This window comes from Maylandia zebra, linkage group LG13 (assembly GCF_041146795.1).
Source record: "Maylandia zebra isolate NMK-2024a linkage group LG13, Mzebra_GT3a, whole genome shotgun sequence".
NCBI lineage: Eukaryota > Metazoa > Chordata > Actinopteri > Cichliformes > Cichlidae > Maylandia > Maylandia zebra.
In genome coordinates this window covers 23775037-23793842 of record NC_135179.1, presented here as the reverse complement: position 1 = coordinate 23793842, position 18806 = coordinate 23775037, and the positions used below count along the sequence as shown (strand labels likewise).

Sequence of the window (18806 nt, the reverse complement as noted above, 5' to 3'; positions counted from 1 at the left end):
CGTTTAGTTCGGTGTCTGCTGCAATCACTAATAACAACATTTACCTGCAAATAAAGCCACGATTGTATGCGCGCTTTAAAGTGTAATCTATTAAGTAATAGGGCTGCGCACATTAACAAGTCTGCATTTTTTGTGCAGGAAAGACAGAGCCGCTTCTTTTAGACAACCGTCATCCAGCTGCGGCAACAATGATACAAATGACGGTTGTTAGTTATGCTTGATAGAACAAAAGCAGACTGTTCCTCAGCTGAGCGGAGCGGTACTGTTATATCTTGAATGCATTAGATGGAGAGAAAAAAAATCAATAAATGTCTGTTCAGCCTAGCAGAGGAAAACATATTTTTTTATTTTACGCTCTGTCTAAAAATTAATTTGCCAAGAAAACAGAATTTAACCATGGCTAAGTTGAGGCATTTTTGCATTTGTGTGGCCATCCTCCTGGCCACACAAAGCCCTATTCTAATTAATTCTACATACCATCATTGTATCGTGCAATTAAGAATTTATCTAGCTTGTCTACATATTTCTGAAAGAATAACAGTTTAATGATTAAAGTCAGGAAGTCCTCCACGCAATGTCTTAAATAACCTTCATATGAATTAATTTTGTTTGACATGAAGAAATTATATAGTTTGAGTTAGTAACCACACTTGCATTCACATCAGCAATGAAATAAACCACCTGTAGACTAATCTAAGAAGACATAAAGCTGTAACTGCTGCTTTTACAAATCAGTCTAATCAAAATCAGACTGCTGTGACCCTCTGTTCATATCGTACTACTCTTGCTTTACTGGAACACATACATAAAATATTGATTGGAGAAAATGACCATTTTTAAAAACTGTCTTCATTTTAGAATTAAATACACAAGATAATAAAGTAGACAAAATCTGCATGAGTGGGAATACTTTGTGAATTCACTGTAACAAGCTAACCTGCTATTCTAAAGTTCAGGTTATGGTAAGAATTAGTTCCTTTAACGCGCTGAAGAAAACAGGGAGTGTTTACAAAAGATGGACATAGTTGCTCTGACACTGGATGCTGCTTTCTGTACTGTCCTTTTGAAGCTTTGATTTTGGCATTTTCTCTGTTGTGCTCTTGGTTTCAGTTCTTAAACCACACGCAGGAGCAAAGGGTGGACCGGACTGAGAATACTGTCACTCTCGAGGTAGCCATGTCCACAAGCACATTCTGTTTGCTGTCTATTTAACTCCAACTCTCTCTCTCTGTTAAACAGAGCCAGAGACCATAAAATCATCAGTTTTTCCCCCTTGGGTCTCAAACAAGTAAGGAGGAAGTTTGTTTTCTCATAGACTTCAGGGGTAGCTGTAGCTCAGGAGGTAGGGCACCAGTCAGAAGGCCTGTGGTCCGAACCTTGGCTCCTCCAGCCTACAAGCTCAGGCGCATCTTTGGGCTAGGATGTTAAACTCAGAGTTTTCCCTGATGCATCCACTGGATTATGAGCGTGAGTGTGTGTGTGAATGTTAGGCAAGGCGCTTAGGCATAGAAAAAAAGCTCTTGTATAAATGTGTGTGATTGGGTGAATGTGACTAACATTAAAAAGCACTTTGAATTCTCAGTTAGAGTACAAAAGTACTATACAAGTACAAGTACATTTGTAGAATCTTTAGACTTCCTTTTGCAACCAGAGGCTGGACCTCCTGACAGCAACCTCAGACAGTGCAGCTTTGTCTGTGTTAACATGAATGCTCACACTAGCACCCTGACAATTAACCAAAACTGTACCCAAACATAGTGGACATAATGACATAAAAACAATTTCAGGACCATAATTTGCACTTTTGAAAGCAGCACGTACTAAACAGGACCGATCTGTTTTGTTTTTTCCAAACAAACGACACTGTTTAATGATTTAACAACATCGTCAATTCTCAAACTCGGCTCAAACGAAGACTTATAGCTGTGCTTGGATGTTTTCTGTTGATTTTTGCGCTTTGCACCAGCAGCGCCCGGTGCATGTAGCATCCCAGCTGTTGTAAAAGCAAAACCAGATATAGCCAGCTGGGTTCACAATTTATCAGGTTACAGTATAATGTCATTATATCACAAGTTAGTGGGAGCAGCTGGAGAGGCGGCATCAGGAAAAAGGGAAGAGAGAGAGATTGCCTAACGCTGATGCATTGTTGAGTCAGGGCTTTGATTAGGTGTGCTCTCATCCTGGAAGTAGATTGCAGCATCATTTTGGAAAATTCATTCACTTGTTCCAAGTCCCTTGACACAAGCTGCTAGCAACTATCAAGTGTAACCCACAAGAATCAAACTATGCAAGATTAAGATTCATATTAAGAAACAAGTTGTAGAATAATAAAAATATTAATAATAACGACATTATTATTATTTTTATTATTAGATGAAGAAAAATAATAAATAAAAAGACAACAAAAACAAAGCAAAGCTATTCTACAAGTGTCTGTCTGCATGATTGACTCTAGGAAAGTATCCGTGTGTGTCGACTATATATTTTTATCACAGTGAGTGCTGTGGTAATATTGCAGAGCTGCGATGAGCACCATCAGCCCTCTGTGGCACATCGGGGACAGCTGGATGTTGTCAGGCAGCTATAATGCTGATGAAAACGGGCTGATTGCAGCTCGCGGGCTCCTCCCACTTATAAATCAGCTTCACAGCACTCAGGGGTGGAATAGAGCAGCGACAAGCCGTGTCACACCTAGTGTACCGCATAGGTACTCTGCAGCAAACTGTATGTCCATATATCTGTCGTGCTGTGCTAGTGATACAGGAATATTGGCCAAAATGTAACATTTAGAATCATGACCATCACCTGCTTTTCTCACACAGTGTGCATCACTGTCATAATAAAATCAGTCACATGCATGCTTGTTATATTTTTGCTGTTTTGCAACCTTTTAAAAATCAAAAGAATGACAAGTTGATGCTGAAGGCTTTAACGCATTAAGACAAAAACGGTCTTATATCGTGTTACTCAGTGACAACGTTCAGTGATGTTCGGCCTTTTCTCTCGGCGGTGTTGAACGTGAGCTGAGAGGGATTTACACCACCCACATGGGCCGCACCACCGTCACACACATTTGAAATTAGAAAGCATAGTTGTGGCATGCAGCTCCAAAAGCAGTATCATTCTAATTAGTGAGCTTTGGCTCCGCTTCAGAAACAAATTGAGATGTAAAAGGTCTCAACATTTTTTTTTCCTCATAATGGCGTTGGACTTGATTGACGTCAGCACCTTTGAGAATGTAAATTCACAAATATGACATTGCTCAGGTGTACGACGCCTGTTATCTAATGTACCTCGAATCATTTTTGCAGTCAGCGGTATAAAAAGATGTTTAAATGTGCATCAGTGAAGTTTTATAAACCCTCAGCGGAATGATACATGCAGCGTGAGCAAATTAACCTGAACTATTTATCATTCACTGGCAGGTAGCACACACAGTAAAAAGGGCTTGTATTCGAATTCATTCGTTATCTCGTTTTCAGCGGTGTTACAGAAAAAAATATAATTAAAAACAACATAATCTATCATTCACTATTGACCTTTTAACAAAGTCTACTTGAATTAATTGTGCTGAGAAATTACCAGATGCCCAAAGGGCGAGCACACACAACAATGAAAAAAAAATATTGTTTTGAACTGTCAAGTAGAACTGACACCTTGCCTTGTTTGAGGCCTCAGAGAGGGTATTTTTTTCATTAGCACAGCTGAAACCATAATATGATAGCTATTTTGTGGCCATTATCCAAGCCGAGCTTTGATGACATTCATTTCCACTACAGCCTCGCAGCAGGGCAGATAAGGTTTTTGGTGGCAGAGCACCAAAACAACAGTCTCTTCCTCCTCCTCCTCCTCTAACCCGAGCATCTCTCAAACCCAAGAGAAACTAAAACAACTTGAAAAGTCATTGAGCTCTCACTAGTTTTTTAACATCTACCATTTTTTTGTGGTTTGAACTTTTGTGTCGCTGCTGACTTGCTGAACACTTTAAAAACCTTCCCACTAGAGATCCAGCGGATTGCTAACTGCTAACAGCTTTTCCCACAGTGACACCGATCCCGGTGTTGTTGGGTCAGATAACAAACAAACGTTGTCCAAATGTCTCAAAACAGTGCACACTAATTGGCCACTTCATTAGGCACACTTGAAAGAGTTGCCAACTGCTCTTTAGGAGAAATATCTAATTAGCCAATCACATGGCAGTAATTCGTGTATTTAAACACATAGACACGGCCAAGAAAACCTGCTGAAGTTCAAAGCGAGCATCACAATGAGGAAGAAAGGTGAATTAAGTGGCAGTAAACCTTGCCGTTGTTGTTAGTGTGAGTGTGTCAGAATCTGCTGCTCTGCTGAGGTTTTCCTACAAAACCATCTCTGGGGTTTATAAAAAACTGTCTGAAAAGAGAAAATATCCAGTGAGCAGCAGTTCTCTGGGTTTGGATGCCTTGTTGATGTCAGACGTCAGAGGAAAGTGGCCATACTGCTTTGGGCTGATAGGAAGGAAACCTGAACACACCACACATGTAACCTTGAAGCAGATGGGCTACAGCAGCAGAACACTTGTGTCAGCAAAGAACAGGAAACCAAGGCTTCAGTTCACAAAACATGAGCACATTACAACTGTGCTCGGCTCTTCATAATGGTTGCCTGTCCATTTCATTGTTGTTCTTGAAGTTTTATTGTTTGCTTTTAAAGACTTGTTTGCTTTTCAACACTTGAGGTCTTCAAATCACATTTAAAAATACACATTTTCGAGGGGGGCGCTCGTGTGCAGCTATGGAGTAGACGTGTTTTCTGTGCTCTCCGTGCCTTCTCACTCATAAAGTTGCACTTTAAGTTTATTTCTAGCTGGGTAGTTTTAAAATCTGTTTCGCGGACTGTCGGAGCCGATCTTTTGTCATCATGCCGAAGAAAGATGAGTGCCAGAGGGATACGTCCAAAGCGAGCCAGTCGGCGGCAGGTAATGATGCCATATTAGCGGCTATCGCTAACCATGGAGCTGAGCTTTCCAAAATAACCTCGCTCGTGGACGGGTTGAAGAAGTCGGTTGAGGGCCGTCTCGATGCAATTGATGCAACGCTAACTTCTCTCCAGAAGAAATATCATGAGTCTGAGCGCCGGTTTGAAGACCTTGATGAAGCTATGTCCGCTAACGATAGCCGATTAGCAGCGCTGGAAGCATCGTGCAAAGAGCTACAGGTGGTTAACACTCTCCTCAAAGCTAAAGTCAACGATCTGGAGGGGCGCTCTCGCCGACTCAACGTGAGGATTGCGGGAGTTAAGGAAGGGGATGAGAAAGGCAGCCCTACCGACTTCGTTGCTAACCTACTTCCAGAACTTTTGGGTCGTGAGAACTTCAGCAGGCCGATAAAAATAGACCGAGCCCACCGTAGCCTGAGACCGAAGCCACAGCCCAATGAACGGCCACGTGTCATCATCGCTAAAGTCCACAACGACCGTGATGTGTTTGACATACTACGACTCAGCAGGCAAAGGTCTCCTTTGCTGTACCGCGGAGACAGAGTTTCCATTTTTCCTGATTACACTGCGGAGGTCTCGGCGCAGCGGCAGGCCTTTGGTGGTGTGAGGAAGCGGCTGATCGACGCCGGTGCTAAGTGCTCTCTTCGCTTTCCCGCAAAGCTCCATGTCGAATATAACAACACATCGAAGACTTTTATGTCGCCGGAGGAAGCTGCACGGTTTGCTGACTCCATTGGCTCTGCAAATGAATAATAATTCACAAGTGACTTACTAATTTCACGACATGTTTACATATTCGCGCATTTTCTGCAGTAATGTTCTCTACCCAGCTATGTTGAATGTTTTGATCCAACATCTTTGTCCTCAGCTGATCAATGCGCAATATAAAGGTTTTTTTGGTTTGCATACTGTGATTTACATACTGTAGAGTTCATCTCTTTCCCGCACTGAAACGGTGTACAGTGCCTATTTTGCCTATTGGGTTTTGCCTCTACAGTATTTGTGTTACGTTGTGATATTGGGAATATGCACATGTTTCTGTATGCTCTGTCTCATTTCTGCATATTTGCAGTTTTGTTGCAACGGTTAAAGTTTTATATCCATCTAGATATTTGAGTTGGATCTTTCGTACTTGGTGCACAATTTTGTTTTTCATGTTTGTTAAATAGATTATATGTGGGGCGCACGGGGCTCCACGGTATTTTCTTTGAGTATTAGTGTTCAGTCAGGCTGGCCCTGGTTCCCGGCTGCCTCCCTGTTGGATATTGGGGGTGTTCCGCTCTTAAACGTGGTAAAGTATTTTCGCATTTAAAATCTCTGTCTTCTGATATAATTTTTTTACAGGAGACCCATATCCAACCTTCAGAGCAGAGGCGATTAAGATCGGTATGGGTGTCACAGGTGTACCAGTCCGCCTTTTCTTCCAGGGCGAGAGGGGTTGCCATTCTTGTTCGCAGAACTATTCCTTTTATATTCAAAACTCAGATATGTGATCCAGGTGGGAGGTTCATACTTGTTACAGGTACAGTCAACTCCACCCCTGTAGTCCTCTTGAACATCTATGCCCCTAATTTTGACAACCCTGACTTCTTTAGTAAAATATTCAATCTTGTCTCACAATACAATGACCATAATATCATTATCGGTGGTGATTTTAATTGTTATTTCGATCCATTGTTGGATAGGTCTTCTGCGTCCCTGGCCCCAACCTTGAGAGCTGTTTCTGTACTCAATACTCTTACTAAATCTTTGGACTTGGTTGACATTTGGAGGCACCAGCATCCGTTAGAAAAGCAATACTCTTTCTTCTCCCCTGTCCATGGCAGCTTCAGTAGAATTGACTATTTTCTTATTGATTCCAGGCTTATTTCGAAAGTGGTTAGTTCCACTTATCACAGTATTTTAGTTTCGGACCACGCACCTCTCTCAACGGTAATTGACTTCAACCTATATACCCCCCAATACAATTGGAAATTTAACCCCTCTTTATATCTAAATGACTCTTTTACGGTTTACCTATCTACTAAAATCGCAGAATTTTTACAATTTAATGATAATGGTGTAGTTTCAGACTGTGTTTTGTGGGAGTCCTTTAAAGTCGTTATTAGAGGCCATATTATTGCTTATCAAGCTTCTCAGAAGAGGGACAAACTCAGGCTGCGTACTAATATTGAGGCAGAGCTGTCTGTGTTGGAGGAGAAGTATCGCGATACCGGGGCTGCTGACACACTTAATACCATTCTCAAATTGAAATATGACTACAACCACATGTTGGGGGAGCAGGTCATGAATTGTATTCGTCGATTAAAACAGAAGCATTTTGAGCTTGGTGAAAAGGCTGACAAGGTGCTTTCCAGACAGCTGAAGGGCATTCAAGCTGAAAGGGCGATACACAGAATTCTCTCTGCAACTGGCCAGTTGCTGTCCGATCACAAGCAGATAAATGACAGATTTCGCAGTTTTTATTGTCAGTTATACACATCTAGTACTACGGCCACAGTTGCTGAAATCACTAATTTTCTTAATGCTTTAGACATCCCGACTCTTCCTGAGGCTGCACAGGGCTTACTCGATGCAGACTTTACGCTGGAGGAAATTAGAAATGCAATCTGCTCCTTTCCTAATGGAAAAGCATGTGGTCCGGACGGTTTCGGGATAGAGCTTTATAAGACACATATTGACGTTATCGCTCCCCTGCTACTTCGGATGGTAAATTGCGCAGTGTTAAACGGCTCATTCCCTCATTCTTTCTACGATGCCCATATATGTCTCCTCCTGAAAAAAGACAGAGACGAAACTAATGTTTCTTCCTATCGTCCCCTAAGTCTTCTCAACTCAGACCAAAAGATAATTGCTAAAGTCCTAACCAACCGGTTAAATAAGCACATAGGCTCTATAATTCATCCTGACCAATCGGGTTTTATCCCCAATAGATTCTCTTTTTCTAATACTAGATGTCTCTTAAATGCGATGTACTCAACGACACTGCCCAATTCTGCGCTGATTTCACTCGATGCCCAGCAGGCTTTCGACCAAGTGGAATGGAGTTATTTGTTTGCTACTCTTGAAAAATTTGGTTTTGGGTCGAATTTTTTGAATATGATTAAGTTGCTTTACGCTTGCCCTCGTTCCTCGGTCCTTACCAACCATGAGAGGTCGCTCCCGTTCCTCTTACACCGTGGGACAAGGCAGGGTTGTTGCCTCTCTCCAATGCTTTTTGCTTTAGCTCTTGAGCCGTTGGCCATTGCCATCAGAGCCAATTCCCATATCTCTGGTATAAATTGTGGCACATCAGAGTACACCATCGGTCTGTATGCAGATGATATCATATTGGCTCTTTCAGATTTAAAGATCTCCCTTCCTCCACTTCTTAAGCTGATTGACAGCTTTGGCCACCTATCAGGGTTCACCATAAATTGGAAGAAGTCTGTTCTTATGCCGCTGTCGTCTGGTCTGGGCCCTGATTTCCTGTCTAGTTTGCCCTTTAAGGTCTCCCAGGATTACTTTTCTTACCTGGGTATTAACATCCCTAGGAACTCAAAACTCCTCTTCAGGCTTAATTATTCGGTTCTAACTGATGAGCTCAAGTGTATGATAGATAGGTGGAAACTTCTCCCACTTTCAATGATTGGCCGTATCAATATAATCAAAATGGTTGTGCTCCCTAAATTCATGTACCTATTCCAGAACGTTCCTATTTTTCTCAGGTCTTCCTTTTTCAAAGCGTTGGATGCCATTATCATGCCTTTCGTTTGGGCCTACAAGCCCCCCCGCATCTCGAAGTCTCACTTGCAAAAGCCCTCGGACGAGGGTGGTCTGGGCCTTCCAGTTTTCAGACATTATTACTGGGCCTGTAATGCCAGAGCCTGGGTCTTCTGGAATCTGCCTATAGTTGGTGATGCTGTGGGATGCAGGTCCAGCCCTAAATGGCTCGAATTGGAGCTTAGCACTGCTATCGAGCACACTGGAGCATCCTTGCCAGCTATCTTATTTTCAAAATCGGTTATTAAAAGTGCATGTGATGACTTTATTCTTTGCAACTCCGTAAAAATATTGAATCAAATTAAGAGAATCTTGAACCTCCCGGTAGTGTCAACTTTTGCCCCGATCTGCCACAATCCTATCTTTACGCCTAGTACAATGGATGCTGCTTTCAAACAATGGCCTGTCAAAGGGTTAATTGCTATAAAGGATCTTTATATCGACAATCATTTTGCCTCTTTTGCTCAGCTTCAGACAAAGTACAATCTCCCTACAAGTCATTTTTTTCGGTACTTACAAATTAGGAATTATGTCAAGCAAGCATTCTCAAATTTAGATACCATCCCCATACAGCATGTCTTTTACAATATGATGAACGAACCTCCCACCTCAAAACACTTAATTTCTCGGCTTGTCAACCTTTTTTCTTCGGCAGCCCCCTCTTGCCATATTAAAGAGGCTTGGACAAGGGACACTGGTTTGGTTATCTCTGACGATCTATGGGCTGAAGTGTTAAGTCGGATAAAACTATGCTCTGTTAACGCCCGGCTTCAGTTAATTCAATTTAAGGTTGTCCATAGACTGCACTATTCCAAAACCAAATTGAACAAGATTTTTCCTAACGTTTCCCCCAAATGTGATAAATGTAAACTTGTGGACGGTACTCTTGGGCATCTTTTTTGGTCCTGTTCTACGCTTACAGCCTTTTGGACTAGTATTTTTAGTTTCTATAGCACTGTTTATGATAGGCAACTGTATCCTGACTGTCTTATGGTGATCCTGGGCTGCTCCGGCGACTCCTTGGCACTTCCCTTTGCTGTTCAACAGGCCCTCATGTTTGGTATGGTGATTGCCAAACGTTTGATTCTGGGGGAGTGGAAATCTGCCTCCCCTCCCTGCTTCAAGAGGTGGCTCGAGGAGATGGTCTCCTGTCTATACCTGGAAGAAATTCGGTTCTCTACGTCTGATTCCATGGAGAAGTTCAGGAAGATATGGGGGCCCTTTATAGACCACATTAAGAAGGACAGTCCACGCCCTGGGTCCTGACCACATTGTTTTAACTGCTTTCATTCTGAGCTGTTGCCCATAACTTTTTTTGGCATGATTGTTATCAGCTCCTCCTAGCGATCTTTGGATTTGATCTTGTGGATTGGACTCACTAGATTGTGAGTTGTTTGACATGTATACCACTTGCTTTGTTTGCTTCTCTGCTGTTTTTAATAAGTGCTGGCCTTGTACCCTGTTGTGTGGTTTGTTGCTCTGTTTTTTTTGTTTGTTTGTTTGTTTGTTTTTTTTGGTTGTTATTGTCTTTATTGTCTGTGTTCTTCTGTCCCGCTGTTTGTGAATGTGTAAAAAAATTTTGAAACTTGCATAAATAAATACATAAAAAAAAAAAAAATACACATTTTCTCCATGACAATTAGCTTGTAGTCAGTTTGAGTCAATATTTGGACACTTTTTAATCTTCTATTTTTAATAAAACCTTTTAAAGACTTTTTAATTGTATTTATTTTAAACTTATTGTTACTTTATTGTCTTATTTTTTATGTTTGTTTAATATGTGTTTTTTATTTTAATTCTGTCTTTTAATTGGAATTTGATCAAGTAAGCTGTTTTGTTTTAATTGGTCTATAAATAAAGCTGGATTGGATTGGATTGGATTGGAAAATTGGACAACAGAAGACTGGAAAAACGTTGGCTGGTCTGATAAATCGTGATTTCTTCACATTTGGCATAAACAACATGAAAGCATGGCTCCATCCTGCCTCGTATCAGGCCGCTGCTGGTGGTATAATGACATGGGGGATATTTTCTTGGTACACTTTAGACCCCTTAGTACCAATTGAGCGTTGTTTAAACACCACTGTGTTATCCATCCCTTTATGACCACAGTGTACCCATCCTCTGATGGTTGCTTCCAGCAGGATAATGCACCATGGTACAAAGCTCATGGACGTGCAGCCAACAAATCTCCAGAAACTGTGTGATGCTGTCATGTCAATATGGACTAAAACCTATGAGGAGTGAGGAATGAGCTAATCCAAGATGTCATACAAAATCTCGCAATCAACCGTGTTTTGGAAGTCCTGACAACAGGCACACCGGATCTGAAATTCCATTTGGTTTGGTAATGGTTATATTTTCCTACCATCCATCCTGTTTCAGAAAATATGTCTGAGATTTAAAAAAAAAATATGCAAATCATGTTTTGCAAATAAAAGCCAATCAAATATTTGGTCAGCTTCATTATTACCATCTGATGCTCCAAAATGAAATGGAATGAGATGTTTTTAAAGGTGTCATCACATTATCCTTATTAGTGTCATTTTGTTTATATTGCTGATAATAAAATTAGAAAAGGTCATTTTTCCCCCCCTGCGGGCTGCGTCAAGGCTTTGGAGAAATCATGAGAAATTAGCTGTGAGAAGGTTAAACCATCCACCTCCCACCCCAGCAGTAGGTAATTAGTATAAATGCATAAATCTAGGTGGTCGCAGCATAGGATAGATTCAAATAGCTGTGGAAAAATTTAAATGTTAATGCAGTGTCGGAGATTAAACTGAGAGAAGGAGAAGGGAGGGGGTCTGGGATAGAAGAGGATTAGGAAGCAGCTTTGAAGGGCTTTTCCCATGTGCTCCATACAACCATATCTCACTTTCTGCTTTTCTCCTGGTTTCTATAGGGACTGTTCTCACTCAGAAAACTCAATCTCCTCTCTGACCTTCTCTTGCCCAGCAATATCTGCTGTCTTCAACTTAAAATTTAATGATTTATGTTACGGGGACTTACTTTATGTCCCAATAACGATGACAAGCCTCCATAATGTGACCGTGTAAACAGATTTAGGTCCCAGTATGATAAGCACCATGTGGACCACAAACATATACACACACATAGAGTTTTATGCTGCAGTATAAAACATTGGGATTACCTGACAGCATCCATATCGCAGGAGGCTAAAATATCTGACCACACGACAACTCGATTACACTATTTTACTGTTAAGTAAATCAATTTAAAGTTTCCTCCAACCTAAAATATATCACACGGTTTAATAATCACATTGAACTGATATTAAAACACATAAATGTCTATTTTCATGTTTAGGATATGTTCACCATCCTCCCTTCGCTCTCATTCTTTTTGTATGAACATGACAGATATGATCTAGACAGCTGAGCACATCATTAATACTGTCCCACTGCTGCCTCCCTCCTGCTTTATTAAGACAGCCAGGAGACGCCCCCTTCTTCCTTAGCAAAAGGATCCTCATTACAAGCCTTCTCTTCGTCTCCTTATTCTTCCCCTCGCGCTCTCTTTGTTTTCTCCATGCCTGTATGTGCCTTGTCAGCACTCAGCTCCTTTGGTGCAGCTTGAATACATATGAAGCCTGTTTACATTAGCAAATGCACATACAGTATTTATCACCGTCTAACACAGTAGAAGTGCTAAAATAATGAGCAGTTCAAATACGTATTAGCAGACGATCCATTACGATCTGCATGATGGCTGGGCATTTTGTGTTAATACTCTGATTCCTGCATCTGCTTGGGTTGCAGACATTCTAAATCACATCACAGGATGAGCCATATGTTCAGCCTTTTCAGCGCTGATGGGACTCCCACCACCATCGTAGCAGCCTCGTCAACACATTGCTTTCCATATTTTTAGGTATCGGAGAGTCTGGTACTGTACTGCAGAAATAAGCATCTGTGTTCCACATGAGTCAGAGAGCATGCAGGCTTTACCTAAAGATCACTAAGCAGCTGATTTTATTTGACAACCACCTCCTGCCTGGTTGACATTATGCTAATCAGTGAAATCATTTGCCGATGTGAGGTTCGCTCGGAACTGCGGCCTGTTTGAGTTAAGCTGTCACTAAGTGAAATCAGAAACTGCGTGATGTGCAGGGGAGTTTGTCCAGGTGAGGTTGTGGATTAGAAATCCAATGCTGACCTACTAGAAGTCTTGGATACCGTAGTTGCCTGATAATGAGCATATGAGGTTACATTGTTTGGTAGCTTAAAATGATGAAATGAAAATACAATACAATACAATACAAATACAATACAATTCTGGGCAGTAACCTGCATGCGCGGCCATATTGGAGGCACTCGGAGGTAAACACTGCAATGGATCAATGCCCAAAACCACAGAAAAGCTCCTCAAAATGCGTTATAGATGCAAAGGCATACAGGGCAGGACTTGTTCCGCAGGAAATGGCACGATATTTGGAAAAGTTAAGGTTTATTGGTGGTGCAGATCCAAACGAGTTGGCTCCTTCATCTTGGATCAATGACGACCCGGAGAGTCTTCCGTCTATTGCGTATTCTGATATCGTCAACGACCTGGTTTTCTCGCCCAGAAGACAGCAGAAGACCTTAAATCTTATAAAGGTTTGGAGGCCTATAACCAGATGGTGTATGGATGGGTGAGGGATATGCAGTATCAAGTCATCAGCGACAGATATGTTGTGAATGCTAAAGTAAGTAATGCAATAACATCTTTAATCAACCAAACCTTAACTGTATGATATCATCCCTTATCAAAAAGTAGTGTAATTCGAGTATATTTTATTAAGTATGCTTAACTATAGAAGAGAAATGAGCAGAACAAATTCGGATGTTGTCCGAATTTTGCCTTGTAGATCCTGGTTTAGCTTCGCCAACCATAACTGCCTCCTTTCCTCTGATAACTTTCGGCATTGTTCTCCCTGATTTGTAATAACTTTTGGCAGTCTATAAAACTGCAAATGTTTTTCACGGTCTGACCGATTGGTACAGCCAAAAACACGGCAATAATTCACCATTTCCTTTTGTTCGACGTTTGGAATCTGTTTGAGTGCGCGCGCTTTGTTTACATCCAGTATCTCCAATATGCTGACTTCCGGTTTGATGACGCATGGTGAAAACCCACTATACAACTGTACTTATATAGCACATTAAAAAAAAACAGCTTTACAGTAGAAACAGGAACATTAAGACATGATTAAAGAAAAGAATATTGACAAAGTAACACATATGTCAACAGCTTGAGGGCACTAATTATACAGGAGTAAAGGGAATATAAGGATAAAGTTACTGAGAACTGATATAACTAAAAGATAAAGTACATAGATAGTTTTTAAACGAGATTTAAAAGATAAAAGGGAGTCTGACCACGGATAGTGATGGGAAGGTTATTCCACAGGTTAGGTGCAACCAGGGCAAAAGCACAGTCACCCCTAGATTTAAGTCTAGATCTAGGCTCAACCAAGAGTAATTGGGCTGAAGACCTGAGGGCTCGCCCAGGGAGATATGGACAGGAGATCAACAAGATAGCTAGGGGCTAAATTATTTATAATTTTAAAGGGGAGCAACAATATTTAAAATTCGATACGATATTTTATGGGTAACCAATGCAAATCAGCAAAAACGGGGGTGACAGAGGCATGCTTTCTAGTACCAGTGAGGAAGTATTTTAACCATTTAAAAATAACAGATATTACACTAAATGAAAGATTCATGATTTGGGAGACACCAGAAAGACAAGCAGAGGTGCGGTGAATAATTTTAATTCACCGAATCAAAAATTACATGAATAATAAACAAACAAATCCACAAACAATCATGATCATCACAGGCCAGGAATAAAAAAAAAATAATCAAAAGTCAACACTGCTTCAAGAACTACTCACAGAGATATTTTCAGAGACTGGAGGCTGCATTGCTGTCTATACAAAACTGAGTGTGGTCTGTTTGCTCTGGGCAATATCCTTCCTCCTGCCGGGTTTACCAAAACCTCTGCAGAGGTGTCCAGTGACATGAGCTGTCACTTCAGTGTTAAATTAATGCTGGGAAAAACTAAAAGTTGTGTGTGACTATCAGTGTTGGGGTAAAGATTAGATTCCTGTTAATATATTATGATTGCATCATGTAACAATTAATCACAATAAATCTTTTAAAGATATTTGCCAAGAGAAAACAGACAGCGCGTTGGGGTCTCTCCCCATCTTTGCATATTTGCGGTCAAACTGAAACAAGGTAGAAAAGGATACTTTCCAAACCGTGGCAGCGCCTGGACTTCAGCCAGTGAAAATCAATCCAAGGACCTGGCAGCTATCACTCTGAGTGTAAAAGACCTGGGTAGCTTCCTGTAGCGGCCTCAGCGCCCACACATCAGAAGCATCTCTTCATGGAGATCTTAAGGAACATCACGCTGAGAGAACATTAAGCATTTCTGCTGCAAAGCTTTCTAACAGCCTCAGTGATCTATGCAAGGCAGATAAGCTGTGTCCGGACTGGATTAGTATTGCAGGACAATCAATGTTGGTTATGTAATTTAGCACATTCCACGTCAGTGGTTTTAATGAATAATATGAGCTCATAAAGTACTGCTTTATGATTCTCATAAATTATCGAGGAAGCATATCCTTTAAGTCAGGCTCCAGAATGCTGCCAAAAGTGTTTGTAATTCAAATATTGATTTTAGGTAAACGATAGTAGAATTAGAAAGTGAATGAAAGAAATCCTGTACTTCCTGTGTGGATGTATGACCAGTGATAATCACAAATAATCTAGATCTTCACAGGACTACACTTGCTGAAAATTACCAGTGAAAGCCTTCACTGCTCCAACTGTCTGCCAGCACTAAATGCAACTGAAAGAGGGTTTTACAGAAGCGCCACACTGCAGCATCACCGACTAGACTGAGATTGCACTTTCAGGTACATTCTGCTTTTTAAAAACTTTTCCCCAGACAAATTTCAGCATGAGTAATATCCTGACTCCCACTACACTTTAACAAAAACACTTTAAGGTTTAGAAATCAGAAACTAAAAATCCTTTTCCATTACCCCCCTGAACTCTTCCTATAATGAGCTGTCACTTGTGGAACAGCCGGTCCTCTGGTTTTTGCAGCCTACCTGCTACTCTGTGTCCAATAGCTGCAAGCTTGCACTGGAAAGCCAGAATACGAGTTCCAGATGAGACATTTTGGTCAGGATGTCCCTAACTGTCGTTGCAGTCTTAAGTTAAATTGAATCGTTAGGTTTTAATTTAACACATTCATTACTATCTGAAACAACTTCTCACTGGGTCGAGTGAGAAGCGGAAAACATACCACTTGACATTCTCAGTTATTTCAGACATATTATTGTAACAAAGATATTTGCAAAGTATGTGTGAAGAGTTTTAAATCGGTGTCTCACTATGCACCTGAGTAGAGTTTTGTAAATATGTGTAAATTTGTGACTGTGTGAAGGAAAGTGCAAATGTGTTCACATTTGCAAGTACAGTGTATTAAAGAAAGTGTGAAACTGTGAAAGGGTATACAAATCTTCTGTCTTCCTGTACAGGAATATACAAATCTCCGTGTGTTGTTTTCTTTGTAGATGCTGTTTTCTTTGTGGACTGCTGACCTGTGCTGCTACTGCTGGAAAAAAATGATGCGCGTTAAGCGTGAGGATCGAACTGGGGGGTGTAATTATTTTCTGATTTATAATGTGTAAATATCTCGATGTCATCAGCTGAAAGGAACACCAGGCTGAAGCAAACAAACTCTATGTATGAATCCAATATGCTTATTAATCCAATATGCTAGATTGTTCTTTAACCTCTGTATTTACAATTATTTACATGCACTCATCACAGGCATAAATTTCATGGTAATTCGGGGCTTTTAATAGTTTCTTTGAACTGTTCTTTCTCTGGGATGGAATTATTGTACAGCATTAATTACTCTAAAAAAACAAGATTTGCACACGTTTGTATTTATTTTGGATTTTCTGTCAACCCCACAGGGTCAAACGTATAGATACGGGTGCAAATATCTACATATCATCTTTTAATAAGTGGAGCTGAAAGTTCCACAATGTATTTTAATTTGACAAGAAATTATTAACATCATGGTACTTTTTCTTTGAAAAAGATTAGTTTGACAGCACTAATTGGGTAGACTGAACTCAGTGAAGATGCACAAAGGGGAATTGTAGCTTTATATAAGTTGTGAACGTCTTGTGGCGTCATTTCTAAACAATTCTGCATGTGAATACAAGTTCAGACCTGTCACTTATTTGACTTCCATCTGCCACTGAAGGTGCTCAAGAACTTCTACTCCTGCACCATCGAGAGCGTCCTGGCGGCAAACATCTGCACCTGGTTTGGGAACAGCACCAAGCAGGACAGACGAGATCTGCAAAGAGTGGTGCGCTCAGCCAAACGCATCATTCAATCAGAGCTCCCTGACCTGCTGTCCATCTACACCAAGCGGTGCAAGTCCAAAGCTAGGAAGATTATGATGGACCTCTCCCATCCCAACAATGGACTCTTCTCACTGTTGAGGTCTGGGAAGCGCTTCTGCTCCCTTAAGGCCAAAACAGAGAGAATGAGGAGGAGCTTCTTCCCCCAGGCTATTCGGGCCCTGAACCAGGTGTAGGACTGGACTCTCCCACACACGTCACTATAAGACTGGACTCTCACACACATCACCACACGCACCACCACACATTTCCTATAATCCTATAATTCCTATAATTTATAATCTTTATAATCTCTTCTGCTATTTGCACATTCTTTACTGTAAATTCCTAAGTTAATTTGTAAATTTTGTAGTAAACTGTAAATTGTAAATATTGTAAAACGTTTTTTCTGTCATTTAATGGTCGGGCATTCTACAGCTACAAGCATTTTACCCCCATGTCATACTGTGTATGGTTGTGTGTGTGTGACAAATAAAATTTGAATTTGAGCTATTTGGTCACATCGAAGCAGTATGTTTGATAAAAGTCAGGCTTTCAAACCGAAGAACACTATATCAGCTGTCAATTATGCGTATATAGCATCATGCACTAGGGCTGTTTAGCTGGAAGTGGTAGGGTACACTGCACAAAGTGGATGGGATAATGAAGAAGGGGGACTACCTTCAAATAATTAAATTTCACATCAGATCAACAGCCAGATAGTTGAAACTTGGACACAACTGGATGTTTGATCCCAAACACACACCAAAACTGGTTTTGGAATAGCTAAAGCAGTCTAATTCTGCAAAGACGCGTAGAAAAATATCCAACCAGAATTGTGCCAGGAGCTTGTTTATGGCTACCAAAAGGGTCCAGTCGATGCACAACTTCCTCCCTATTTGACCAAATATTAGTGGGGGTGCATGGATATATTTGATCCTGTATGTATATATATTTTGACTTTGTGTGGGTTGGATAAAATCCAAAAGAGAACCACATTTCTTCATCAAATTGTCATTAAAGACCTATGCTGTACAATCTTTCCACCCTGTTCAAAGAAATAATTAAAAGATTGAAATTACTAGGACATTCATGCCCATGATTAGTTTATCTTAACTTCTGGCCACAACTGAAACTTTAAAAACAAATGTACATGTCTTTTATTATGAGTGAAAACTGAGTCACGAAAAACAGCTAATTCAAATAAACTTCAAGTACAGTAAAACAGTAGAGAAATCAGGTGGATACAACATCAGATAGTAATAAAACCCATCCTGCAGCATAGCTCGCGCACACACCAAACACCATCTATCAAGGTCTTTCAAGGTTTCCCAGTTGCTAACACAAATGTCAAGATCTTTCAGCTTAATTACCAATTTAATACATGCAGCGCCAATAAGCTGGTTTACACACACAAGCCAGTAACAGTTTCCGACAATAAGTTGCAAGGTCAATGGTCTAGACAACAAATAAAAAGTGCCGTGATTGAGCTACACTGCCAAATTACCCGAAGGGCACAATACGTAATACATCTGCGAAGACCATCTCACATCACATGCAAAACATTTAATCACAATGAAAATTATGGCTATTGGGTTTTATGTGACAGCAGCGAGAGGGTTATGAGTGA

General features: G+C 40.7%; 1 long non-coding RNA gene across 1 annotated transcript in view; it reads right to left on the bottom strand.

Annotated features, from left to right (window-relative positions):
• LOC105941104 (uncharacterized) overlaps positions 1-18806 on the bottom strand; it is a 65889-nt gene that overhangs the window by 2322 nt on the left and 44761 nt on the right. The window lies entirely within an intron of this gene.